Source organism: Sciurus carolinensis, chromosome 2 (assembly GCF_902686445.1).
Source record: "Sciurus carolinensis chromosome 2, mSciCar1.2, whole genome shotgun sequence".
NCBI classification, from domain to species: Eukaryota; Metazoa; Chordata; class Mammalia; order Rodentia; family Sciuridae; genus Sciurus; species Sciurus carolinensis.
This window is the reverse complement of record NC_062214.1, coordinates 65,719,745-65,747,226: the sequence shown is the minus strand read 5'-3', so window position 1 is coordinate 65,747,226 and position 27,482 is coordinate 65,719,745. Positions and strand designations below refer to the sequence as shown.

At 35.8% G+C, this 27,482-nt stretch overlaps 1 long non-coding RNA gene across 1 annotated transcript; it reads left to right on the top strand.

The window, feature by feature from the left end:
* Positions 1–211: 211 nt before the first annotated feature.
* LOC124977271 (uncharacterized) lies at positions 212–25,403 on the top strand. The gene is made up of 3 exons (XR_007107131.1): positions 212–458; positions 7,469–7,649; positions 25,258–25,403. It is a non-coding gene; the product is annotated as an uncharacterized LOC124977271 (long non-coding RNA).
* The last annotated feature ends 2,079 nt before the right edge of the window (positions 25,404–27,482 follow it).

Here is a 27,482-nt window from a genome sequence, read left to right as displayed (position 1 = left end):
GGACGCAAGAGTGCACGTGCACAGGCCGTTTATTGGCTGGGGCAAGGCACAGTCCTGGGGCATGGACCAATAATAAGGTGGAGCGCCCATGTGGACAGATAGTGGGAAACAATATCTGTCAGGGAGGGGGTAGAGCAGGGTATCTCCGGCTTTCGGCGCGTCAGCTGTTCCTATGGTTACATGCGGGGGCGGGGTTTCTAGCTGCGTGGGATCTGTTGTTCGGAGTCACTGGGTTTGCACTAGAACTTGAAATTGTGGCTACAGGCAGGATGATATTTATCATTATATTTGCAAGGATGGAGAGAGAGGAAATACATATCCGGAAAGTGGAACTCAGTAATATTTTCTTGTGAAACTTGGGGGCGGGTCACATCCGAACTTTAATGGACAACTAGGAATTTACCAACCTCCACGTCCTGGAGCCCCGCCTCTGCTTGGTTTCAGAATTCTCAGCCTAGGTAAGAGTCAAAGACAGGAAGTTGAAGCTTGTGGTTTTAAACCTGGTACCCTTAAGGAGTTCTCCCAGGCCACGTAGCCTCTGTTTAGGCTGGGAATGGCTGGAACTCCAATTCTTCCTGTTCTGAAAAAGATCATGAATCAAGTTGTTTTGAAACAGTATCTGCCACCCATGTTGCTACAAATGATGGAATTTTTTTATGGCTGAATAATATTCCATTTGTGTTTTAGATTATTATACTGGGTCCTATAAAGATGTACAAATATTACGTCTCAAAAAAAAAAAAAAGGGATATAAAAAAACATGCATGCATCATCTAAGTTTTTGCCCCACCCAAAAGGATTTCCTGACCTTTTGTAATAGGTAATAGTCTATGGAAATTTCCAGATTTCTTGATATCTTGCTCCCCCCAGCCACCCATAGCTTTTCTTGCCTATACTGTTTCAGTTTCATCTTTAATCTTCTATTTCTTTTCTGTTCCAAATTTCTATTCCTATCTAGTATCTAGCCATCTGGCCCGCATTTTCTAACCTTTTAAATCATCTCTTTATCAAAATTTTAAGTTCATGAACTTTTATGGATTGATTCATCCCAAATAGAGATTTAAATAGTTTTCTCATGTAGATTTTTTTAAATCCCAAAGTAAACGTTGTTCTGCTGCCCTCTTTTAAGTTTAGATTATTAATATGTGGTTTAATAAGGCTGTAGAAGTTCAGTTTCCTTATCACCTCTCAAAAAAGTGGTTAAGGCCAAAACTCCAGCTCTGCCTAAAGTTCTGAAATAGCCTTTTTTTCTCTTATCTTTTTGTTTAGACTAGCCCCAACATTCTCTCCCCCTGCTTGTTCTTCATAACATAATCTGATTGTATGTTTATTTGCATATTGTCAGTCACTCCCACTTGAAACACAGAACTTGTTCTTGTTGATTTTTAAATTTCTAGTAACTAACACAGTGCTTAGTATATAATAAAAGCTCATTAAATGTGTGTTGACTCATTGATGAATTCTAACCCATGAAGTTCTGTTGTTTCTGTGTAAATAATATTCTGCCTCTTTCTATACTTTTGTGTCTCTAAACAGATGTTCTCCAATATTAAGTGGCTGGAAAAGTAGTAAAAGGACAATGATGAAAATGACAAAAAAGACAACTGATAAAGAGAATGATGAAATGTCAGAACCACAGATGTGGCAGGCTCTGTTTGTTCATTTGTCAGTTAGGATGTTTGCAGGCGTAGAATGTATCACCAACAATGCTTGAACAATAAGTATATTTCTTGTTGACCTGAGGAGAAGTTCAGTAGTAAGCACTTCTTGAGTTGGGCAACCAAGTTTAGAACCACATACTTTAAAAAAATCTTTTCTCCTCTGCCATGGTCAGATTCCTTTCTAGTGGCAATGGTTACCACAGTTCTAAATAGCTCTTCTTCTCACAGAAGTGTCTGCAACAACAACAGCAACAAAGAGGATTTTCTCTCTGTGCTCAGAGAGAAAACATATTTATTTCCTGGATGCTCCGACTTCATACATGTTATTGGTCAAAACTGAGTCACATGTCATTATTAAATGGCAAAGGAAGTGAGATATTTACAGTTTTCTGAGTCCATGATTCTTCTCTGGGGGTTGGTTTATATCAGTGCACTGTTAACAAGGAAGAGGGGCAGATAGTTTTTGAGTACTATATACATGGAGCCCTTTGGGTGGTTAAATATGTCTGTCAAATTTGCTATAGAGCAGACCTGCTTCACCAGGCATTAAAAAGTACAGTTAAACAAGCTCAAACTATTTTACAACTTAGAGAGAAGGTAAATTATATAGTGACTCATCTCAATCACAGATAACATTCCATTTTTCTGTGTATACATTATAATGGATATTCAATCCTATAAGCTAGCATTGATATAGCAGCATATAAGAGTTTTTTAATGCAAAATGAAATCTCTGGTGTTTTATTGGTGTGCTTAGAACATTTACATAGAATGTAATTTTGATAAGGATGATATTCTGATTAGAATGTTTGGGTTAAAATCCTAATACCCAAAGAGGGTGAGGCCCTTGAAGGTGATTAGATCATGAGTGTAAAGCCCTCATGAGTGGAATAAGTGCCTTAATAAAATAGGCCCAAGAGAAACCTCTTGCTTCTTCCATCATGTGGAGACACAAAAGGTATCATACATCAGGAAATGGGTTCTTACAGGCACCAAATCTCCTGGTGCCTTGATCCTGGACTTTCCACTTTCTAGAACTATGAGAAAAAAATATTTATAAGCCATCCTGTTTATGGCATTTTGTTATAAAATCCCAGGTGGACTAAGACAATTGGTTTTATGTGTATCGTTTTCGTATTTGCTTTGATCGTGCCTTCATTTGAGTATGTGTTTCTCTGTTCTCCATTTCTTGCTTTCTGTATGGTTTGTATCTGAAATGTCCTTCAAGGATCATGTATTGAAGTCTTGGTCCCCAGTGTAGGAGTGTTCTGAGGGGTCTTGAGGAAGTGATTGCATCATGAAGTCCACAACCTTACCAATAGATTAATCTATTAATAGATTCATAATTTGATCACATTATTGGGAAATGGTGGAAACTGTATAAAGTGCTTACTTGGAGGAGGTGGGTCCCTGGTGGAGTGCCCTGGAAAGGCTTATCTTGTCCCTGCCCCTTTCCTTACTCTTTGTTTCCCAGCTATCCTGAGGTAATCTGCTTTTCTCTACCTTGCCATTCCACCATGATGTTCTGTCTCAAAACAGGCCCCCAAACAGTGGAACCAGCCAACCATGAACTGCAGTCTCTGAAACTGTAAGCCATTATGAATCTTTCCTTCTCTAAGTTGATTTTCTCAGGTGTTTTGTTCCAGTGATGAAAAGCCAATACACCTTCATTTTGATTACCCAAGCATCTCTTAGCAATCAACTTGAGTATACTGAATTTTTTGACCATAACTCTCTGTATTTTTAGCAGTTAATCTAGGTAATACTATTCCCTCCTGTGTGTTATGTTCACATACATTGAAAATTCGACCAGGTAATGTTTATATTTTTGCTTTTGATGGGTATGTATATTTGTAAAATCTCAAGAGATAGTTTATTGTAATTGTTGGAATATTTATGATTTCTGTGCTCTTTCTTTATTCCTAAAATCCAAGGTTCCCTCAGGGCACATTTCAGTTTGAAGAATTCTGGTTAGTATTTATCTTAGAGAAGGTCTTGTAGCAATGAATTCTTCTCATTTTCCTTCATCTGATAGTTTTTTTCTTCTGCCATCACTACTGATGGATATTTTTAATGGATATAGAATTTTGGGTTGTTAGGTCTTTAAGGATATAACCCCATTGCTTTCTGAGAACCTTGGTTTCTAGTAAGAAATCAGCAATCCTTCAGATTCTTGTTCCCTTCTATTTGATGGGTCATTTTCTCTGTTTGCTTTGAAGATGTGTGTCTTCATCTGTAGTTTTCAGTAGTTTGATTATAATGTAAGTGGGTTTGGTTTTCTTTGAATTTGTACTTTTCAATGTTTTTCCCCCATTCTTTTGGATGTAAAAGTATGTCTTTTACCAAACTTGTGTTTTCTGCAATTTTGTCCAATATTTTTCTGCACTACAATCTTTCTCCCCTACTTTTAGAATTTTAATACTAAAAGGTTAGTTCTTTTAAATTTTGCCCCATAGATCTCCTAGATTGATTTTTTTCTCAATTTTTATTCTCTCTGTTGTAGAAATTGAATAAATTCTTTGATCAGTTTTCAGGTTCACCAACACTTTGCCTTCCTCTTTGAGACCATTGAATGATTTTTAAATTTCAGATATTCTTCAGTTCTAGAAGAATCACTTTCTATAGTTTTTATTTCTTTGCTAGCAACATTGATCTTTCCATTTTATTTCTATAATGTCTATTTTTTATCTCTTTGAGCATGATTATAATAATTGTTTTAAGGTTTTTCTAAGAATTTTAGTATATCAATTATTTCAGGGTTGACATTCTATTTTTTTTTTTTTCTTTAGAATTGTTCACATTTGCTGGCTTTTTTGTTTTGTTTTGTTCTGTTTTGTTTTTGTATATTGAGTGATCTTAGATTTTATCCTGGGTATTTTGAATCTAATGATTAGCTGGAGCCTGTTAAAATCCTTCAGCAAACACCTTTTCTTTTACTTTCACAGGCAGTGGACTTGGGCATATTCAGACTGCAGGTTCTGCCCTTCTGTGGGCAGGGTTCCAGTGTCAGCTCAGTTCTCAATGCCTTTGCTCTCCTGCTGTGGGTCTGACCCACACCTGAGCAGCTCAGTGTGAGTCTGGGAGTGCTGTCACTTCATATGCAGAGTTAGGAAAACCCCCATTCATTTCTTTACTCTCCATTGTTTCCCCCACTGCCTGTGGAACCCAGGATCCCCCTTATCTAATCCTCTGGACACAAATATGGTGTTTCTCTAAAAGTTTTAGACAGAAATGCTGCTGAATAGTTTTATGCAATCAGGCAAAGCAGTGAGGGAAAAGAAGGAAGATAAGAATGGGGATTCCCCTTTCACTTCAAGGTTACAGGATCTTCTTTTCCCACTTCCTTTAACCAGAAAGACAAGTTTTCTCTTTGTGAAAAAGTTTTCTCTTTCTCTTTTGTCACCATCTAATATAGGCGAGAACTGAGACCATCCTTAAAACATGAATAAATAAATGGGTATAAGTGATGAATCTTCCTTCCAGAAGAATTCCAAATAATTTGTGTAGATTCTTCTCCCACTCAGCTTGATTAGACTTAGTGATTTGCTTCTGACCCAGTGAACACTATTTTGGTCAGGTGATGAAAGTTAGTATCACCAGCAATGTTATGTTGTTAGTGTGTCCCTCTTGTATAATGTTATGTAAAGGACTCTTTGCCTCTTCAATGTTCTTCCCTAAAACCCCTAAGTCCAGTAGAAGTACTAGGAAAACATCAAAAATATCCATCTAATACTCCTCAGAACTCTCAAGACCACAGGAAACAAGGAAAGACAGAGGAAGGGTCATAGACCAGAGAAGTTTGAGGAGGCATGATGATGGAATGCAGTGTATTATCATGGATTGGATCCTAGAACACAGGAAGGACTTCAGTGGAAAAATCAGTGAATCCAAACAAAGACTGGAGTTTAATTAATAGCAATGTAACAATATCAGTTTCTTGGTTTTCTAAATGGACATGGTAATGTTAAGATGTTAACTGTGGGAGAAATTGGGTGTGAAGGTACATTAGAATCTCCATCCTATCTCTGCAGCTTTTCTGTAAATACAAATATTTTCCAAATTAAGCTTTTGTTAAAAAAAAAAAAAAACAAGCAAGCAAACAGGGACTGACCTTATACTCTCCTGCTTTCATGTACCCCTTTTTCTGGTTCTCTGGCTAAAGGATAGTTCTCTCTGAGGTTTTGTTGCTTGTGCCATTGTATAGTCCAGTCCCACAATGGGAACACCCTTTGTTGAAAGCCAGGAGATAAAAGAGGAAAAATCCTTCCACAAAATTCACTTTTGTTATAGCTAGGTCTTCAGTTTGTGACCTTCCCCCTAAACAACCTCCTATTGCCAGTGCGCAGATAATTTCTTTTATTATTATTATTTTCAGAGACTTGGTATTGACCTTTAGTAAAGAGAGGATTCAGTGTTCTATACCTTATTACCCAATACCAGAAGTCCTAATTTCTCTATCTTGATCCTTCAGGACTTATAAATGTAATTAAATTGCTGCATAACTACCAACACTCATTCATTATCTTTTTGTATAGCGCATTCATCTTGTTATTGCCTAAGAATTTTTGGCTTGTAAATTTGATATCTATTTGTGCATGCCTAGGTCTTAACTAGAGCACTGAACCTATATGCTTGCTGAAATTCATTTATTTATTTTCATTATTTGTTTGAAATTCATTTATGGCCCAAATTTCTGTTTCGCAGTTGGAAGTAAAATGTACAAGGCAAATACCACTAGAAAGGAGGATAGGGACTAACCTTTATTAAATACCCACTAAACTCCAGTCTGTATGTTCAACATATACAATATACTCAAACTCATAGAGACCCTGTGGTTGTGCATCTTGGAATTGGATTCCAAGATGATTGACAAGGAGCCCAAGGTGCAGGCAGATAGACCATGGGCCATGTTTCACATTCACAGGCAGGTAAGTTATAGAGCCAAAATCAAAACCAAACTTCGTGTTCTCTCTTTCACTGCTCATGCCTTCAAGGTTAAAGGGGATAGAAGAAGGAAGGGAAAAGGATGGAAGAAGGAAGAGGCAGGGAAAAAGCTGAACTTATTTTAATAAATAGAATGAATAGATGTTAACAAATCTCCCTGTAGTTTCCTTTACCATCACATCCTCAATATGCATTATTGACTCTGAGGTGCTGCTGTCTGTTAATAATACTCTGGGATACCCTGTGCGTCTGTATGCCTAAATATACCCTCCTCTATCTTCCAAAAATGATCTGTGGCAGCTGAGGAGGAAATAACTGAAATAAACATTTTTACTTAGAGGAAAGTTTGAAAGGGGAAGGAATATGGGGAAGGGGCAACTAAGGATGAGGAAGTACAACAAAATAACCAGTGCATCCCCACCCCAAGTCAAAACACTGGTGATAGTTTTTGTTTGATTCAGCATTTTGATGGGAAGACAGGGGTTAATTTTATTCTGGGCAGTCAAAAAGATCCTGCATTCTTATTTCACGGTTTACATGTGAATAATGTAGTTGTATTTTGATTACAAAAGAATGACCAGAGAGAGGAAAGAGTTCCCATAATGAACTAATAGTAGATTACATTGCCATTACTAAAATTGTACAAGCAAACATGAAGTCAAGACATGCAAGGTAAGTAACAATTAAGGGTTTAAAATAAACATAATTACATCTATATTGAAAGCAGAATCAATGAGAAAAGTTAATCTGTGGCCAAACATTATTTGTTCTACATGATTGCCCTTTAATATCCCTTTCCCCCATGAGGGTCTGCTGCAATTGAAATTTCCATGTAATAACTGACTCTATTATTGATTTCACAGAATACTTTCTTGCAAGTATATGTTGTCTGACTAAGAATTCTAATTGAATTATGGGATAAAATTATCATGCAATTTATGGCGATTATACTGGCTTTAAAAAGTCATTTTATGAACTGAACTCGAGAGAATGGAGACATTCATTCCAAAGGACAGACTCAAGGACAAGAGCTGATGAGTGTGGGTGAGTCCTATGCCTGTGGTTTGTTACCAAGCAGACCCTTCTACCACCAGCTCCCTTTTTCCCTGTTCTGAAGCAATATACACCATCCACCATTCCTAAATTAGTATATGCACTGGCAAATGCATGTGCATTTAGGAACATATAGATGTATTTTTTTGTATGTTAAATAATCTTATATAGATTTATTCATTTGCTTTACACACACACTGATAATCATGTATTACTTGAGGGGTTCTGCACCTCGTTCTCCTTTACTTCAAAGTATGCAAAAGCTCTTCCTATTAGTACATAAAATCTGTCTCATAGTTTTCATGAGTAACAGGATTCAATTGTCTGATCACATCATTATTTGTGTAATCATAGCCTTGCTAATAGGCATTTATGTTATTTTAGATTTGGATCTATTAATAGTAATAATGCTATAAATCCTTGAATAAATTTCTTGGTATACATATGTAACTATTTCCTCTAGGCTAGGAATTTGAGAATAATTGCTGAGTCAAAGGATATGCCAATTTTAACGTAAATGGATATTGCCAAAATTTTTTCTAAAAAGATTATATCCTTACTAACAGTGCATGAGATTGCTTTAAAATTTCCAATCTTGGGTGTAACCAGCCTGAATTAGTCAATGAAATAGGTGAAAAATGGTATTTCATTGTGATTTACATTTACATTTTTTGGAATAGGAGGGATTATGAGTGAAGCTGATCATATTTTCTTATGGTACATATTTTTTGAAATGGAAACTCATATTTTTTGCTCTATTTTTCCTCATTGATTTACAGTTTTTTTACGGCGTTCTGGATAATGAAACTTGGTGTTATGTATAGCAAATATTTTGTCATCTTGTACATTTTTGATTTTTATCCTAGAGATACTTTTAATTTAAATTGAATTAATATAAATTTATTTAATACAGTCAAATTTATTAATCATTTGCATTACTGCTTAATTTTCTAAAGAAATCATAAGAAGGCCTCACTTTATAGTAATAATAATTTTCCTTTATTTTCTTCTAATACTTGTACTTTTTAAAGCCTTAAGCTCTTTAATAATCTGAGCAGCTTGTGAATAAAATATTTAATCATCCCCCCAAAAGAGCTAATTCCTGCAATGTAATTTATTGAATAATTTTCCTTTACCATTGAATGAAACATTCATTTTTATTATGTGGTAAGTTGATACAGATCCATCAGTGTGTTTTTTTTGTTTTTTTGTTTTGTTTTGTTTTGTTTTGTTTTGGTACTGGGGATTAAATAATAGGGGAAATTCACCACTAAGATATAGTCCCAACCCTTTTTATTTTTTATTTTGAGACAGGGTCTCACTAAGTTGCTTAACACCTTGCTAAGTTGCAGAGGCTGACCTTGAACTTATAATCCTCCTACCTTAGCCTCCCAACTCACTAGAATTGTAGGCATGCACCACCATGTCTGGTTCACCAGTGTGTTTTAAAATACTTTTCTCTCATACTGATATATTCTCTATTCTTGAACCAAAACAACATTTGTGTTTATTTCAACTTTTTCTATAGTATATTCTGATAACTAGTAGGGCAATTATCACCTCATTTCTGATCTTTAAACATTTTATTTTTTCTAGAAGAATTTTAGGACTATTTTGTCAGGATTTGATCAAAATTTTTGTTTGATTGAAATAGCCCTGGGAAAACATTTAATTTATCTATTACATTTGGAGAATGAAAACACTTAATATTCTTCAATAAAATTTTAATCTTTTTCTTCATGTAAGTCATACATTTCTGGTAAAGTTTATTTTAGAATTTTTCTCCACTATTTTGAGTTGAATGGAAATTGTTTCTTTGATATTTTTGGGTTGGTTATTTCTATGCAGAGGAGAAACATTGCCTTTTGTGTCTGAATCCTATTCTCTGCCCTTGGTGTACTCCATCTTTTGGAATACAGGACTTGAACATAAACCTATATAAGCTTGCTAAGGTTCTCTGTGAGGGTCAACTAGATCACAGGCTCATGGGGAAAATAAGTCATCAAAGTGTTAGAATGATACATCCACCCACATCTTCTAATTGTAATGTCCCTATGTCCTTGAACCCTTGACCTAGACAGAGAAACATTCTAGCTTCCTGTATTATATATTAGGATGATGTGATGGTTGGCCTTTTGCATCAGCTACAGTGCTGCATATCTGAACTGTTGAGAAGTTCAGAGTTAATTGGAGAGAAGGTCTCTGTTGTGGATGAAGGGCATAGGGGCAGTGAAAAGAACAGGGGCTTTAATTCCTAGATTTAAACCTTAGTTCTGACACTTGCTGTATGGGTCTGAGGAAGAGAACTTTACTAGGACTCAAATGTTAATGCTTTCCTTGTTGTTTGTCTATCATGTTATGTAGAATATTGCTTGGAAGATGCCTAAGACAAAGTAAGTGGTCAGTCAATGGGGGCCTTTACTGTTGTTGGGAAGAGGATGGTGGTGGAGGTGAACTTTGAGTCTGACAGGCTGGTTTTGGGGTTCCAGCTCTGCCATTTCCTAATGTCATGACCTGAGACAGGCTACTTGGATTCTTCAAACCTCAATTCCCTCAAAGTTTGGACTGAGCATAACTTAAGGATTAAGTGAGAACGTGAACATGCATACTTCATAAGCTATGATATTTCATGTAACTGGTTATCATATCATTTTTGGAACTCTTCTTTCTGTGGGCAAGAAGTATGTTCTCATTGAGATATAAAGATATGTCTCTCATTAAAACCACATTTTATAATTACAATATATAAAGTGAACCTCAGGAATCATTTGTGTACTATGAAAAATTTTAGGATTTTAGTTACTTGATTTGTGTGTGTTTTAAAGATGTTCCCAGACTGTTTTCCATGTGGTCATCCAGGCCATTCACTCAAAGCCAAGTTCTGTCATGAAACTGAGTAGCACAGAATTCTGCTTTTCTGAGACATGATGAGACTTCTTGCCTCAGCAATGGTATCATAGATTACTTAGGAAAAGTGATAACACTGCAGTTCTATTGGGTCCAGTATTCCTCTGCTCTTTCTAGCTGGGCAGAAATCATTCTTTCATCTATTCATTAAATTTAGGCATAGCAGATAGGCACTTATATAATTGTTAACGAGTAAAATTAATTATCACAAATTTGAGTCTGAGGGAGACCTTCCTTAAAATTGGAGACACTGGACTCTGGTATAAGAAGAAACATTTTATTGAAGGAACTTTATTGCCAAGACATTTTTTTTCAAAATATCATAGCCAAATTCAGAAAGGTTCTTCAACCAAGCAGTGGCTGATCTGAACATTCCAGAGAGAAGACAGACGTTAAACATTGACCAAACTGTGCCAACCATCCTTGGAAAAAAGCACATTACATAAAGAAGCCATTAAATGTAATTTACTGTTTTCTGAATTCAACTTTAAGACTTCCAATTAAATGATTCATTGAATTTGTTGCCATACCTATGAACTTTAAATCTTTTTCTCAGTGATTTTCAAAGAAGTAACTTCTTTAAATTAGGTTGCCTGGAAAAATACTTGTGTGTGGAAATAGGGTGCACACACACTTCAGAAGTGGAGCTATCAGTGGGTATACTTGTGATAGTAACACCAGTTTACCTAATATCAGGTGACTCACCTGAAGTTTCAGATCACAAGCAATGAAAGATGTTGTGAGAGAGTCACTGGGCCTTTTCCAATCTGCTCATGAAGGACCTTTGTCCATGGTGGAGGGGGGCAGAGGCAAAGTTCACAGTTTATCCACAGGTGTTAGTTACAACTTGGCGTCTCTTATTCTTTGTCCAGGGTTTATGGTTAGACCAGGTTTATACCTGAGTGAAGAACATACAAAGAGAAGATGTGCTACATTCTCATTTCCCAGGCTTGGCTTGCTAGCTTCTCAGTCAGGGGAGCCAGAGGGAAGGGGAAGGGGAATACAGAATTATGATTATTGCTTAGCCAATCTCAACTGGGCTGTACTTTACCTGGGGAAATTTAAAAATACAGATGCTTGGGGGTTCCAGATAATTGCAGTGCACATGGCTAGTGAAGAAACTGTCTCTGGATGCTCACTGTTCAAAAGATGAGTTAGTTTTCAACTAATGGAATGCAATCTGGTGACCTCTGTTTGCTTAGAAACAGTGGTAGGGTCAGAGTTTACAGTAGTAGTTTCAAAGAAATAAATGTGAGGGAGAGGTGCCAGGTGTGAGTTATTAACTTGTGATCCATGAAATCGTATGCCAAGTTTTGAGAGGATATGTGAATTTGAGGGATGGGGTGATGGGGAGAGAAGGTTCATCCCTTTCAGAAGATAATGGAAGGAAGCCACAAGCAGCAAATCTTTTAGAAATCTACTGGGTGAACATCACCTGCATGAAATTCTTGCCCACACTGAGGCACACACAGAGTTTTTAAGAAAGACTCTCTCCAAGTCAGGGAGGAGTAGTCCTGAATGTTTCCTCAAACCTGCACCTTTTCCTGTGCCTGCAGCCTGTACTTCCTCTAGTCAACAAACAGTTCTGGGTTCCCAGGATGACTAGAGCAGCTCCCACTTGCCATTATGACCTAGAGAAAGTCACCTTTCCTTGTGCACATTAGCACAGCTGAGTGTGTTTGATCTTTTTGAAAGCATAAATGATGAAGTGGATGAAGTGAAACTAATAATGAAGATCAGCAAACAGTGAAGGAAACAATGACAAAACAGGTCATAGGAATCAAGAGTGAAATGCATAATATTCATCCTGTGCTCATACTCTGAATTTCTCTTTTACCTCCCAGGTAGCTTGTCTGCTTTCCTCTCTTCCAGCCCCCCATCTTCTCTGGCTAAGATGGTCTTAGTTCTGGTGACATGGGGACATTCTCATGAATCAAATGACTCTGGGAGACTATTAAGAAACTCTTACTATACTTCTTCATGCCTTCAGCACAAGTCAACTTCAGTGCCTTTTTAAGCCATGACTGGCAAATAGGTTTGGACTCACATGTTAAATACCACCAATGGATAAGAGCATCCTCACAGAATTTCTTAAGTTGAAACGTGCAAATGAGCTTCTTGTTAAAATGCACATTGTGATACCCACTGAGAACCACCATTACCAGTAGGGTCCTAGAGCATTCTGTTGAGAGTGACTAAAGGCTGCAGTCAGGAAGAGTGCTGGGATCCTTCAGTTATGTTGGCCACATGGGGCAGGGAAGGGACAGTGCAGTTCTGATGTCATGTATCTGACAAATCAGGTGATGACTCCTTTTTTAGTTTATCAGCCTGCTGCCTTCTGGAACATTTGGCAGCTGTGCCAGATGTACCATCATGGTGGGCTGTTTTCCCTTTGTTTGTCAATTTTATTTATTCCTTAAGCTCAGAGAGGGAGATGGTATTATCCCTACAAATGAGGAATGGTTCACATCACACTGTCTCAGGCTACTGTAGAACCAGTCTTGTTAGCACCATGCAAGCTCACTCCCATCTGCTGACAGAATGGGTTTGGAGAGTTACCAATTTCCAAGTCAGATCTCTGTTCTGTTGGATGGGCATCAATCTTTGGTCCTTTTTGCTGTTTTGCTTTCTGCCCCAGTCCAGGCTCAGCTCCAGTGCACGGCTCAAACTGGAGCCCAGCCCTGCAATATATGAGGCGAGTTCTCATTTTTCTTGAGTTCAGATTCTACTTTTGATACTCCTGGTTCAACCTAGATGAATTGTGGAGGTCTGATGCTGACAGCATCTAGTACTGACCTTGGCTCTCAGTCATAGCATCTTGCCATACCTTCTTAGACTGCTGCCCTTGGAGGCTGATGTTAGTCCTACATGGACCAACATTAGCCCCTTGCTATGATTTAATGAGTCAGGTGTCCCTGAGTCTTGCAGTTCCAGCCCTAGAAGCTGCTGGCATGTTAAATGATTCCTAGGTGTGATGATATTAATATTAGTAATTGTAATAATAAAAGCAGTAATATTGAGACTTTATTGAACAAATCTGATATTCTAAGCTATAGACTAAGTGAATTACGCATATTTTTGTATTTAATTCTCAGAAGAACCCTATGAGTAGTTTCCATTTTGGACACAACTTTATTAGTGGGAAAACTGAAACCCCAGAAGAATTAAGAAAACTTGTGAAACATCTCTCAGATAGTAAGAAGTGGAGCTTAGATTGGCACTCAGTTTTTGGATTAAAGGTCTGTGCCCTTAACCACGTGGTGCACCGTCTCTATTGCTAGGTGCCCAAATCTGTCCCTGATTGACAACTGCTAGAACTATAACTAAAAGAAACACTAATGACCTTCTTTTAGAAACTGCTGAATGTCAGCTAGTTAAATATCTTTGGGAGGTATCTGATCATACAGCATTTGTATGTACTCTCAGGTCTTCATAATCAAAGCTCTCAAAAGTTCATGGGCACTCTTTCTGCATAGAGATGACTGTTCATAGTTTAAATACCCGGGAAGGGAGTTGATACCTTCTGTCATCCCCAATTGATGTTGTGTATTAGTGAGGAAACATGACCAGCAGAGAGTGAAATTCATTAAGTATTTCATGCCTGCAGTGATTATAAAACTCGACTGCAATAAATGAGCCAATAGAACAGTGGTATGAAGCTGCCATATGTCAGTGGAAAGCAGAAAGTAGGAGATGGTTGCTTTCCAAGCTTAAATATGAATACTTGGTCCAGTTGCCAAAATCTTTGGCCTCTTTTGGCTTATGATAGCCCTGGCATACAGCAGCACTGCCACATGGAAATGCTGCTTGACAGTTTAGCCTTTGCAGAAAATAGCATTTTGGTTTATTGCATTAATTGCTATTGCTTTGCATTTATATTACTTTTGTGCTCAAGGAAGTTTAAGTAGTTTTAAAAGGTAGTTTTTTAAATGCCAGTGATGTTCTGAAGGATCTCTCAGTGCTTTGCTTGTGGCATTTTCTAGTTCCTACCTATTACAAGGGGGACCAGTGCTTTTTAGGAGCATGTCACACACTGGAGTCTCATGACACTAAGGTATAAGGTACCATTAATGTGGTTGGGAATGAAGTCTTCTTTAGTAATGTGCAACAGAAACTGAGTCTAGTTAACTGGATTAGAAAAGAAATGCATTTGTTAGAAAGCATGTGGTAGTTTACCAAAAAAAAAAAAAGCTGAATTACCTACCAGATAGAACAGGAAGTGGGATTACCTACCAGATAGAACAGGAAGTGGGAAAGCTGCAGAAATCTTGGCATCACAAACAAATTTTCCACTTTTTCAAACTTCTCATTATCAGGATGAAACTATTAATGTTCCCTGCCTTGTCTATCTTTCAATGTATACTCCCAGTGATCTACCTTCTCCAGCTATGTCCACCTGCCTACAGTTTCCATTCAGTCTGGTCAAACATGGGTAGACTAATTAGGTTGCAGTTTTCATAATTCAGTCATTTCACCACTGAACATTCCTGCATTAATACAATAACTTTGAAGGGGACACCTCATATCCAAACCATAACAGTGGCTTAAAACAAAAATCAACATTTCTTCTTTCACATTTTCTGAAGATCAGGAATCCAGTTGCAACTTGGCTGGGATATTCAGGTTTGGGGGTCTCTCAGAAGGTTTCTAAGGTTTCAGGCAAGGCCAATGCTGTAATCATCTGAGGTAGAAGGATGCACTTTCAAGGTGACTGTATCACATGACTGGCAGATTGGTAGTTGACTGGAAGCCTCGGTTATTCCTCATAAGGGCCTCTCACCACAGGCTGCTTAAGTATCCTGACAACAGGACAGCTGACTCATACAGAGCAAGCCAACTAAGAAAGCAAGTCAAAAGTGGCAGTGCCTTAGAAGTCTCATATCTTCACTCTGCCACATTCTCTTTATTAGAAATGAGTCACACATTTGGCCTGCATTCAAAGAGTGGAATTAGCTATATTTTTTGAAAAGAAGACTGTGAAAGAATTTTCAGTTGCATTTTAAAACTGCCACAAAGCATCAGCTTATAGTTAGTCTTCCAGCTGACTATAAATGTATAGATGTGACCCAAAGACAGCCTGACCAGCTCACATCAGCAGAGTCTCCCAGTCAACCTACAGACTCAGGAGCTAAATTAACATTTTAAAGTCACTAGTTCTCAGTAAGATTTGTTATACAGCAATAATTAACTGATACACCTACTAAGAAGGTACAGTGGTATAGGGCTGCTTCTCCAAAGGAGAATTAGGATGCTGCTAGATATAATCCAAGGTCAACTAAAATACCTGTCCTCAAGAAGATTGCAGTTGTGGCTGGGCATGGTGGCACATGCCTGTATTCTCAGATGCTCAGAGGTTAAGGCAGGAGAGGATGGCAAGTTCAAAGCCAGCCTCAGCAACTAAACTAGACCTTGTCTCAAAATAAAAATATTAAAAGAGCTGGGGGATGTGGTTCAGTGGTTAATTATCTCTGGGTTCAACCCCTGGTAGAAAAAAAAAAAGGGAAAAAAAGAAGGCAGAGTTCTGTGAGGAAATGGAATAGACAGTTGAAACACAGTCAAATAGTCAAAATAGTAGAAATATCTTCCATGTTCAGTGTTTTCACAGATTTAAGTTCCCAGAGCATAGAGGTCATGCAGCAGGCTAGTTTTTTAGTGAAAAGAAGTTTAACTCAACAGTTTCAAAAGGTGAATGTCCAAACAGCATAGTGTATGCCATGGTGGTGAGAGACCCCTTGTCCGTATGACCTCATGGTGGATGGCAATGGTAGGAGTGCCTATGCAAACAAGAGATCACACTGCAAAATTGGAAGCCAGAGAATTATTTAGGGTTAGGTTCACTTTTATAATAACTCAGCCTTATGATAGTTCAAGGGTCTCGTGAAAACTACCTTAATCCCTTCCAGTGGACTACGGGCCTTCACCTATTCCCCTCTTCTTACAGGTTTCATCTCCTCGTACATCACCACACTGAAGACCAAACTTCAAACCTATGACCCTTAGATGGACACACCCAACATATCCAAAGCATAGTTTTGTGTCTACCTTGGGGCAAGGCTATTCAGGTTAAACACGATGGTATACACAGCTCATATACTCAATGACTTAATGGCGTATACTCAACAAGTATGTGCATCGTACCTATTTCCATGACTGTTTCTTGATAATGAAGAGAATGGTTACCACTAGAAGAAGATTAGCATTGGTTTCTCCTAAGAGATGAAAACTGAGCTGGTGTTTAAAAACTCCATAGGAGTTTCTATAGCATTCAGTGGAATTCCTCTTGAAAGACTTTGAATATGCAAAGCTTTCAAAGTGTGAAGCAGCATGGCATATTGCAGAAATTGAAAGTTCTTAGTTTGAAATTCGTAGAATTTGAGATGTAAGGAAGCATTGGTGGAGAACCAAACTGAGGAAAAGGGCAGATCATCCAGAGTTTTACATGTAGTATGATCATCCATCTTAGTTTTTAGGGACAGTCCTCATTAATGCATCCTATTTTGGTTTAATTATTAATAGGGGGTCCCCTTCAACAGTCACAAATCCTGCTTTGGACAATAAATTATATAGTCAGTTTAATCCTATGCCACAGCAAAAAGAAACAGTGCCCTTATTTAGTCAATGACTGCATTTTTCACCCTATAATAAAACAATGAAAAATGTAACTATTTTTTGTGGAGAATACATTGGAGAAAAAAATCAGAATTTGGGAAATTAATTTCAGTGGGTTATTGGCAGGGCGAGACTTTAAAAAAGTCTTTTTAACTTGTTTTCCACAAGATTATGTTTTAAGTTTCTTGTGGTTTCTTGTTAGAAATGCAAACAATTGTTTAAGTGAATGGGACATTTTCTTTTACTAACTACACAAAGAAATTTAACGGCATTACTATTGTTTGAAAAAGTTGTGTGAATTAACTGTATTTTTTTCCCTGATAAGAGAGACTAATTATGGAAGAAATTTCATTACTTTCCTTTTTCAGAAAAACTTTAACTACAAAATTTATCTTCCTAGTAATGGCTTAAACTGTATAGAAAGGTTTAAAATCAAATTTATTGTTTCAATCACTAGATTTTAATAAACGTAAGTTAAGTCATGGTCTATCAACTTAATAAGATATTTGTCTTTTTCCATTTTGCGCTACTTTAGCAGAATACCTGAGTCTGGACAGTTTATAATGAATGAAAGTTCATTGACTCACAGTTCTGGAGACTGTAGAGTCCAGGATTAAGGCACTGGCATCTGCTCTGGTGAGGGCCTTCTTGATGTGTCCTCACGTGGCAGAAAGTGGAAGAGAAGAGAGCAAGAGCGAGCCCATACCTGGGAACCCTTTTTTAATAACGTTAATGTATTCATGAGAGTTCTGATCCAAACTCATCCCAGCATTAGGTTCCACCTAAAACCCAAAATTGTTGCATTGGGCTTAAGTTTACAGCACATTAATTCTGGGGTATATATTCAAACCATAACAGATATTATTATTTATTTTATTTAAATATTCTAGTTAACATTTATAACTTTCTTAAATTTAGACATTTTAACATAGGTTGTTTTTAAAATAAAATGTAATGGCAGAAATTTAATTTTTATGTTTGGTTCAATCACTAATTTGAAATGCCTACCTTTATTTCCATAAATATATGCTTTGTTTGGGAATTTCATTTCTGTACCATAATCTGACTACACATTTCTTTATTTGTGCAAATTTTTAAGTTAGTATGTATTTGTTTTAATTTTAACCTTTGATGAGGCAAGTTTCCCTTATTGTCTTGTCAAAAATATCTTGTCTTCAAGCATTTCTCACTCTCCTTTCAAAGAATTTAAAATTACGTCCTTAATTTAGGTCCAAATTCCTGTTGAGCGCAAGTAATTTTTAGGGCTATGAAGTGAAACTGTTCTCTGACACTACAATGGTAAACATACAACAATTTGCATTAATGAAGACCAAACCAACCAAACGAACCCAAAACAAAACAATATGATACAAAGATAAAACTCTAATATGAACTGCATATAATAAAAGCATTATATTAGTATTATTACATCAATTGTAATGTACCACACCAACATAAGATGTTAGTAATGGGAGAAATTGAGGGTGAAAGGAGGGAGATATATATGAGAATTCGACTGTTCAATTTTTCTAAAACTTTTCTCAGAACAGTATTTCATGCTGCACTGATTAAATTTTGGAGAACTAGCACCTTTAAAATATCAAGTCTTTGTATCCTGGAACAAGGATATCTCCCTACTAATTTAGTTCTTCATCCATGTCCTACATTAATGTTTTATTGTTTTCTCCAGGTATGCCTTCCACGTTTTTGTTTTATTTATTCCTTGATATTTTATGACTTTGTTGCTATAGTGAATAGCATTCCTTTAATTTCTAGTATATTTTCTCATTGGTCATCACTGCCACTCTAAGAAAGTTGTATTTTCAGTGCAATTTAAAGTTTTCGTTGCTACATATTATGTTAATTATTTCATTAATCATTAAATCTATATTGTTAATAAGTCAAAGTATTTTAATAGTTACAATGAATATTTTTCTGTTTTTATCTCTAGCCTGGCATTAAATCCAAATTATGTAGGTATATGTCCTGAAGATGAAAATAGTTTTTACACTGTCTGTGAAGCACTTTGTGTTACAAGAGAATTTACATTATCGGCCATCAAGATGTTTATTCATTGCTTATTCAGTTTTAGATTCAGTTATTTAAAAAGGATATAGTGTAATGTTAGGGTCTTTCACAGTTCTGGCATTGTAACCCAAAAAGTACCACAATGCTTTTGAATGTATCAGAGGAATTTTGGTACATTAATTGAAAATAAATTTTCTCTAATTTTTTCTACATGCAAATTAATCATAAGTTCAGATAATATTTTCCATCTTTAAATAAAATATTTAAATTTTCCTTCTTTGCCTTGGTCAGTTTTTATAGTTACTATTTATTCATAAACTTCCTAGATAATATTTTTTCACTCATAGTTATTTAAGATGTATCTTCATATTGAGATTAGCATGTCTCTCTTTAGTTTTAATAAAAATTAAAGCAGAAAATAAAGAGATAAGGGCAAATGAATTGTAGTCCAATATGATTTTGTTTTTATTTCCTTATTGGCTTATTGGTTTTGTAGAATACATCTTTACTTAGAATCATCTACCATCAAGTGATATTACAGTAAATCACTTATAGTTAAAAATCTTGCAATATAATACTTCAGTTTCTTTCCCCCCAATCATTGTGTTATTGTTGTTATGTATTATAACTGTTACATGTATTATAAACACCACACTGCATTATGGTCATTTTTGCTTTGAATGATCAATTACCTTATAAAAATATTCAAACCATTAAAAACACATGTATTTGCCCATGTAGTCAGTTTTTAGTACTCTTTACTTTTCTTTGTAGATCAATATTTCTATCTGCAGTTCTTCCTTTAGCCTAATTTATAGTGAGGATCTGCTGGTGATAGATTATTTTATCTGTTGTAAGCCTGAAAAAAAGTCCTTATTTTGCTTTTAGCTTTTAAAAGATATTTTACTTGAATATAGAGTTCTAGGTTGATGGTTTCTTCCTTCAGTACTTAAAATTATTGCTTCAGTGTGTCCTTGCCTGCATTGTTTCTGAGTACATTGTCATCTTTGTTCCTTTGTGCTTAGCATGTCATTTTTTCTTTGATTGCTTTTAAGATTTTTTTTTAATCACAGATTTTGAGCAGTTGATTATACTGTGGGGTTCATTGAATAACTTGTATCTATCTGTAGGTTTAGAGCTTACATCCATTTGGAAGACTTTCAGCCATTATTTTAAAGTATTTTTTCTGCCTATCCCTCTGACCTTCAGGGATTACAATCACAAGTATATTAGATTAACAAAAATTGACACTGTGTTCATGTTTTAGTCTTTTTTTCCCCATTTTTCATTTGATACAGTTTATATTGCTGTGTTTGAGATGTTTGAGATCCACTAATCTTTTCTTTTGTAACACCTAAACTTTTTTTTTTTTCTTTTTGGTACCTGGGCTTGAACCCAGGAGTGCTTAACCACTGAGTCACTTTCCCAGCCTTATTTATTCATTTATTTATTTAGAGCCGGAATCTCAATAAGTTGATTAGGGCCTTGCCAAGTTGCTGAGGCTGGCTTTGAACTTGCAATCTTCCTGCCTTAGCCTCCTGAGCTGCTGGAATTACAGGTGTGTGCCATCATGCCCCACCCAATCTGTTTTTAATTGTACATAGTATATGTTTTTAACTCAGTTAATGAGTAATGGAGGCAAAAGAGGGGATTGTGGGTCTTTCCCCAGACTTTAATGGTATTGCATCTAAGGATTCAAGATTAAGTATAATATTGGCTGTACATTTATCTATTTATTGTCCATTCTTGAACGATTGGAGAATTTTTTTCTATGCCTTGTTTAGATAATTTTTGCTAAAATGCATGTGTTACTTTTTTCCCCCCTAATGCTTTAAAAATCTATTCAAATTACCATGTGGCTTTTCTCATTTAATGTATTACTACAGTGAATTCCATTAATATAATTCCTGATGTTACATTTCTAATACAAACAATGATTAGTCAAATTGTATTTGTTCCTTTATTTTTTGATTCATTGTACATAAATGGGGTACAACTTTTCATTTCTCTGGTTGTACACAAAAGAGTCACACTGTGTAATCATACATGTACATAGGGTAATGACATTTGTCTCATTCCATTATCTTTCCTTCCCCCTGCCTCTCGCCTCCCCTCATTTCCTCTACACAATGTACTTCCTCCATTCATCCCTTATCCCCTCCCCCCCATTATGTATCATCATCCACTTAGCAGAGAAAACATTTGGTTTTTGGTTTTTTTGAGATTCGCTTATCTCACTTAGCAAGATATTCTCCAACTCCATCCATTTACCTGCAAATGCCTTAATTTTATTCTTCTTTAATATTCCATTGTGTATATATACCACAGTTTCTTTATCCATTCATCAATTGAAGGGCATCTAGTTTGGTTCCACAATCTAGCTATTGTGAATTGAGCTGCTGTAAACATTGATGTGGCTGCATCACTGTAGTATGCTGATTTTAAGTCCTTTGATATAGGCCAAGGAGTGGGATAGATGGGTCAAATGGTGGTTCCATTGCAAGTTTTCTAAGGAATCTCCATACTGCTTTCCAGAGTGCACCAATTTGCAATCCCACCTGCAATGTATGAGTATGCCTTTTTCCCCACATCCACACCAACGCCTGTTGTTGCTTTTATTCTTGATAATAGCCATTCTAATTGAAGTGAGATGAAATCTTAGGGTAGTTTTGATTTGCATTTCTCTAATACTAGAGATGTTGGACATTTTTCCATATATGTGCTGATTGCTTGTAAATCTTCTGTGAAGTGTCTGCTCTGTTCCTTAGCCCATTTATTAATTGGGTTATTTGTATTCTTGGTGTAAAGTTTTTTGAGTTCTTTATAAATTTTGAGATTAGTGCTCTATCTGAAGTGTGTGTGGTAAAGATTTTCTCCCACTCTGTAGACTTTCTCTTCACCTTGTTGATTGTTTCCTTTGCTGAGAAAAAGCTTTTTAGTTGAATCAGACACTTCAAGGACAGAAAACTTCAGACCAATGTCCCTTATGAACATAGATACAAAAATTCTTAACAAAATTCTGGCAAATTGCATACAAATACATATTAAAAAGATTGTGTACCGTGATCAAGTGGATTTCATCCCACGGAAGCAAGGTCGTTTCAACATTTGGAAATCAATAAATGTAATTCATCACATCAACAGACTTAAAGTTAAGAATCATATGATTATTTCAATACAGGCAGTAAAAGTATTTGCTAAAATACAGCACCCCTTCATGCTAAAAACACTAGTAAAAATAGGGATAGTAGGAACATTTCTCAACATTGGAAAGGCTGTCTATGCTAAGCCCGTGGCTAACATCATTCTAAATGGAGAAAAACTTAAAGCATTCCCCCTAAAAATTGTAACAAGGCAGGGATGCCCTCTTTTACCACTTGTATTCAACATGGTTCACAAAGGGTCAAGATCAAAAATGTATTTTTGAAAAAAAACTTCAAGAATAATGACAAATCAGAAAATGATACAGATATGGGAGAAAGTAAGAGCTCTGATAAAATATTATTGTAAAAACATCAAGCAACCCGAATTTTATACATTGCTGGTAAGAATATAAATTCCTGTAAATTTTGTAAAACAATTGGTTTTATTTAATATTGAAGATATATGTACTCTAAAACCTATTCAAAGGATACACCCAATGCACTGTTTGAGACTATTCCTAGTAGCAACTTTTCTTATAGCAAAGCTTTAAAAATGAACAGAAGTCCATTGGTAGGACAATGAATTTTAATATATTCATATAATAGGATCCTGTGTGTTAATTAAAAAGACTTGAGTACAACTATGTATATTTTAATACACCTCATGAGCAAAGTGTTGAAGAGGACTAGTTGCAGTAAAACCATACAGCATAATACCACTTTCATGAAGGTCAAAGACATGTATTTAAAATATAAATAGCACATTATGTAGAGAGTTGTACATTATGATGGTAAACAAAGAAGTGATGCATACAAATGTTAGAAGTCTGTCTACCCTTGGTAGGTTAGAGGGGAACTTGGTTATAGGGAGGAAAGGTGTACAACACTGGGGTGCTTCAACTGTATTGCTCATGTCCAGTTAATCTTATGGAAGCTTTATGAGTATTTTAAAAATTGTTTTTATACTTTAAACCTCTATCTTATTTATGTTCTTTATGATATACAAAATATTTCACAATAATAAAAAATACATTTCATATTTGCACTGGCCGTTTAATTGTTTATCAGCCTCCTGAAAGAGGTGTCCTGAAAAATATGATCCATTCAAATGTATTATGAACTAATTAAATTTTAAGATGGTGTTCGGAGGTCTCAAGTTCTTGCCAATGATTGTGCCTTTTGAAAAGGTACCTTATGAACAACTAATTAAAATATTTAATTGAAAATGTAAACTTACACCAGCAAAAAAAATTTAAACTCAATCAACTTATTTTAAACTATGTGAAGTAATTAACAAGTGTCTTTTGAAAGTAAAAGTTATACTCTTATTAGTTCAAAGATAAATTCTCTACAGTAATGTGAAAATGCAATTATAATTCAAACTTTTAATCATTATTTTTGTTTTTAATACCAATATCACATTTAAAAAGTATAAACATTTCTATATTGTTAGAACTGACAAAAATGCTAAAAGTATACTTATATCTGTAGTAATAAGATGTAAAATTAAACCAATTTGGTGTGAGTCTGTGTATGGGTATTTATTCTGTGTTTTATGTATGAAATTCTCCTAAAGCTAACATCGTTAACAAACATTATCTTGTGGATCCTATAGCTATGGTTTTGAGTTGAGAGAAGGAGCCTTCATGCCAAGTTTGCTGTTTTGAAGACTTCACTGGAGTTGCCTTTGCCTGCAGCTTTCTTTCACTAGGTACCCTTAGGAGGATTGTCCTTACATAAATCTGTATCATATCTCTATCTTGTCAGCTTGCTCTTCCCAAGTTAACACTTCAGTTTTCATTAGAGTTCTCCAGAAAGGCAGAACTAGTAGCAGATACATGTGTAGGTTGGTAGGTAGACAAACTAGAGGGGAATTATTAGGGGAACTGGATCGTGTGATTGTGATTATGGAAGCTGAGAAGTATCATGACAAGCCCTCTGCAAGCTGAAGTTCCTAGGATGCCTGCAGCGCGACTCAGTTGAAGTCTGAAACAGCTCAGAGAAGAGAGGCCTTATGGGCCCAGGACCCAGACACTTGAGGGGTTGCTGAATAAGGATGCTCTGAAGTGGGCTCTGCTTATGTCAGGGGAAAATGTGACTGCAATCACCACTACTTATGAAACAGGAGGATGAGTCAGACACGAATCACACAGGAGAAGAAGTGAAGGAGCCAGTCAAATCTCCTTCTATCAGTCCTACATGTTACCTCCAGGACTCTCTGTAGTCAAGAGCCTAACACAAAGGTAGCTGACAGAAAAGGAATATAGCTGGCAGTCTCCGTCCTGACCTCACAAAGCAAGAGCAGAGACAGGTGGGAACAGACAGGCATACTTACAAAAAATTATTTTACATGAATACAATCAAATCAACTAGAGAACTTCCTAGTAGCATTATAGAATCTGACTTTCTACAGGTGTGAGCTAGTATCACCTAACCCTCACCTCATTTTGATGTCTCAGTTCCTCTATGCCTGTGAATAGTTCCCTGCATTAAATTCCCTTTACCAAATATACTTGCAGTAGATTCTTTTTCCCTGGTTAAGCCCTGAGTACAACACCGTTGCTTACTTTTGGCCTTGTCTGATATTTATATTGCCATTTTCTTTTCTTCTTAATATTTGCCTGACATATTTTTATCTATTCCTTATTTTAAAGTGCTTTTCTTTTAAAGATAGTAGAGGTGAGTTTTGCAGTTTTACTCAATTGGAGAATATTTTTTTTCTGTTAGAAGGCAAGATTAATGCTTTCGCATTCATTGTGATCATTTTTTGTTTTGTGCTATCCCATTTAATAATTTTCTAATTATATGTGTCTGTCATTCCTTTAGATTGACTGATAAAAGTTTTGCTTGGATAAAATTTTCTTCGTTCTCTTTTACCTGTAATAATTTGGAATTTCTGATCTTATTTCCAGTCACTGAGATCATTTTTTAAAAAAAGTTTTAAATTGAAATATAATGTGCCTGCAGAAAATTGCTCACAGCAAAAGCACAGCACGAGGAACATTCCTGGTGAGCACACTGTGGAGGAGCACCCTGGAAGGCTTCCTGTGGCTCTGTCTCACTCACTTCTCCACAAAAGGTAACCCTAAATTTTGGTAAGCATTTTTGAGCCTATACTTTTCCATCATATTATTATCTATAATCTCTGAACAAAATAAACTCTTTGACATTTAAAAAATTTCTATATCCATCCTCCTTTGTCTTTCAAAACTAGATTTTCATAATATCTATAATTTTATAAACTGTTCTTTATTTTGGCTCCAGATTTTCAAAAATATGGTTTTTAAATTTCCTTATGCCTTTTTGTTTCTCCAAGTATCTATTCTGAACAGTTGCATGAAACCCTAGAAATGTCTTGTCAACTCATTTTGAGGTAACTAGGTTTTACTGGTTACTCTTCTCTCTAGTGTGTCTATGTCTAAGGGTTTTCTCTTTTTTGGATATAAACATATATTTTATTTTGCTGGAGTTATACTTGAGTAGTATTCGTTTTCAGAAATCATATTTGTTGGTGTGTTTGAACAATGGGAGAAATGCCTAGGTTGTCTACATGTATAAATGATTATTTGGCTTGGTAAAGGACTCAGGTTTACAGTATTTTCAGATCAATACAGGCATTTCTTTATTGCATTCTAGCGTTCAGCATTTCCTATGACAAATTCTGCATGTTTGCTTCTCTTTGCTTCCTAATAAGTGTGTTTTATTATCCTAGAAATTTTAGGTTTTTTTTTTTTTTTAGAATTAAGTTCTGAATTTAAAAAAATGATAACAGGATATATCTATTTTTGTGGTGACTCTCAGTTTTCCTTTGTAGTGCTTTGGCACTTTAGTCCCAAGAACTCAAGTATTTATCAAATAGTACTTCTCAAATACATCTCATTTGTATTTTCATTTGCATTCTCAAATTAGGCTTTTAAATGACTACATTGGACGTTGTGTGTGTGAATAACTTGTTGTTCTATCTCCTCTGCATTTTAAATAATGGTAGTCATGTTTTTATTTGTCCAAAAATTTTTATTTATAATTTCTAATTATATCTCTTTACCAGTATATTCTTGTGATATACACACACATGTGCATGAACATGCACATGGACACATATACAAACCTCCAGTATCAAAAGGGATACAACTCAGATTTTTGGCAAATTGATTTTTTCGTCCCTGCCTCCTTGTTATTTCTTTGGGAACCATGTGTTTTGCTCATTTAGGATGCCTTCTCTCTTTCTTGCTGTTTTATTTCTTTAAATAATTGATCACACATGCATGTATATGCACATACATATATGCATATATATAAATATGTAGACTTATTTATACCCTAATGTGTAGAATAGTCAGCATCAATAGCTGCTGAGTAGCTCTTCATCAGCTACTTGGCAGCTGTGTGTCCTTCTTCCCCTGCTGCGAAAGAGAGCATTATCTAGAGTCTTGGAGAAAGGATGGGACTTGGATCACCTTTGCTTAAGGTACATAAATGCATATTCACTGTTGTGGTCTGAATTTACCCGAGAACCACTCGACTTCTCTTTTTGGCTCTTATATCCATGCCTGGAGTGCAGCATGAACCTGTGGCCTGCTGTAGTTACCTGAACCTGCTGATTCTATAAAGATTTAGGGGAATCACCTAGAAGAATTATAACTCATTCTTTCAGCTACCCTCTTGTTTTCTAGATCAACTCACATAGGTCTCAAATTTAGTCCTGAAGACATTTTCTAAATATTTCTTGTCTTCTGATGGAAGATGTTTTGACTTTTCACTGCTCTCCTTAAATAATTATTATTATTTGGATTTTATTTTTTGATATCTTCATGAGATTTTTGAAGGATAAATTGATAACTTTAAGTGTGCTGTTTGCCATATTGAATGCAAACTCTTTGATTAGTTTCTACTAATGCAAACTCTTTGATTACTTCTACTATTGGGGATAACCTTCATCTAGTATAGTTTATCTGGTGAAGTATCATTGCTTATTAGATGAACAATGTTTGTGAATTTGAATCCATTCCCAGTAATTACCATGTGGCAATAGGATCTTTATTATTTGTATTGGCATCACTTAAATTTTCTGTATAAAGAATATTCAACTTGCAATCTGAGTTCTACCCAATTACTGAGAACCAGGGATAGCTAGATC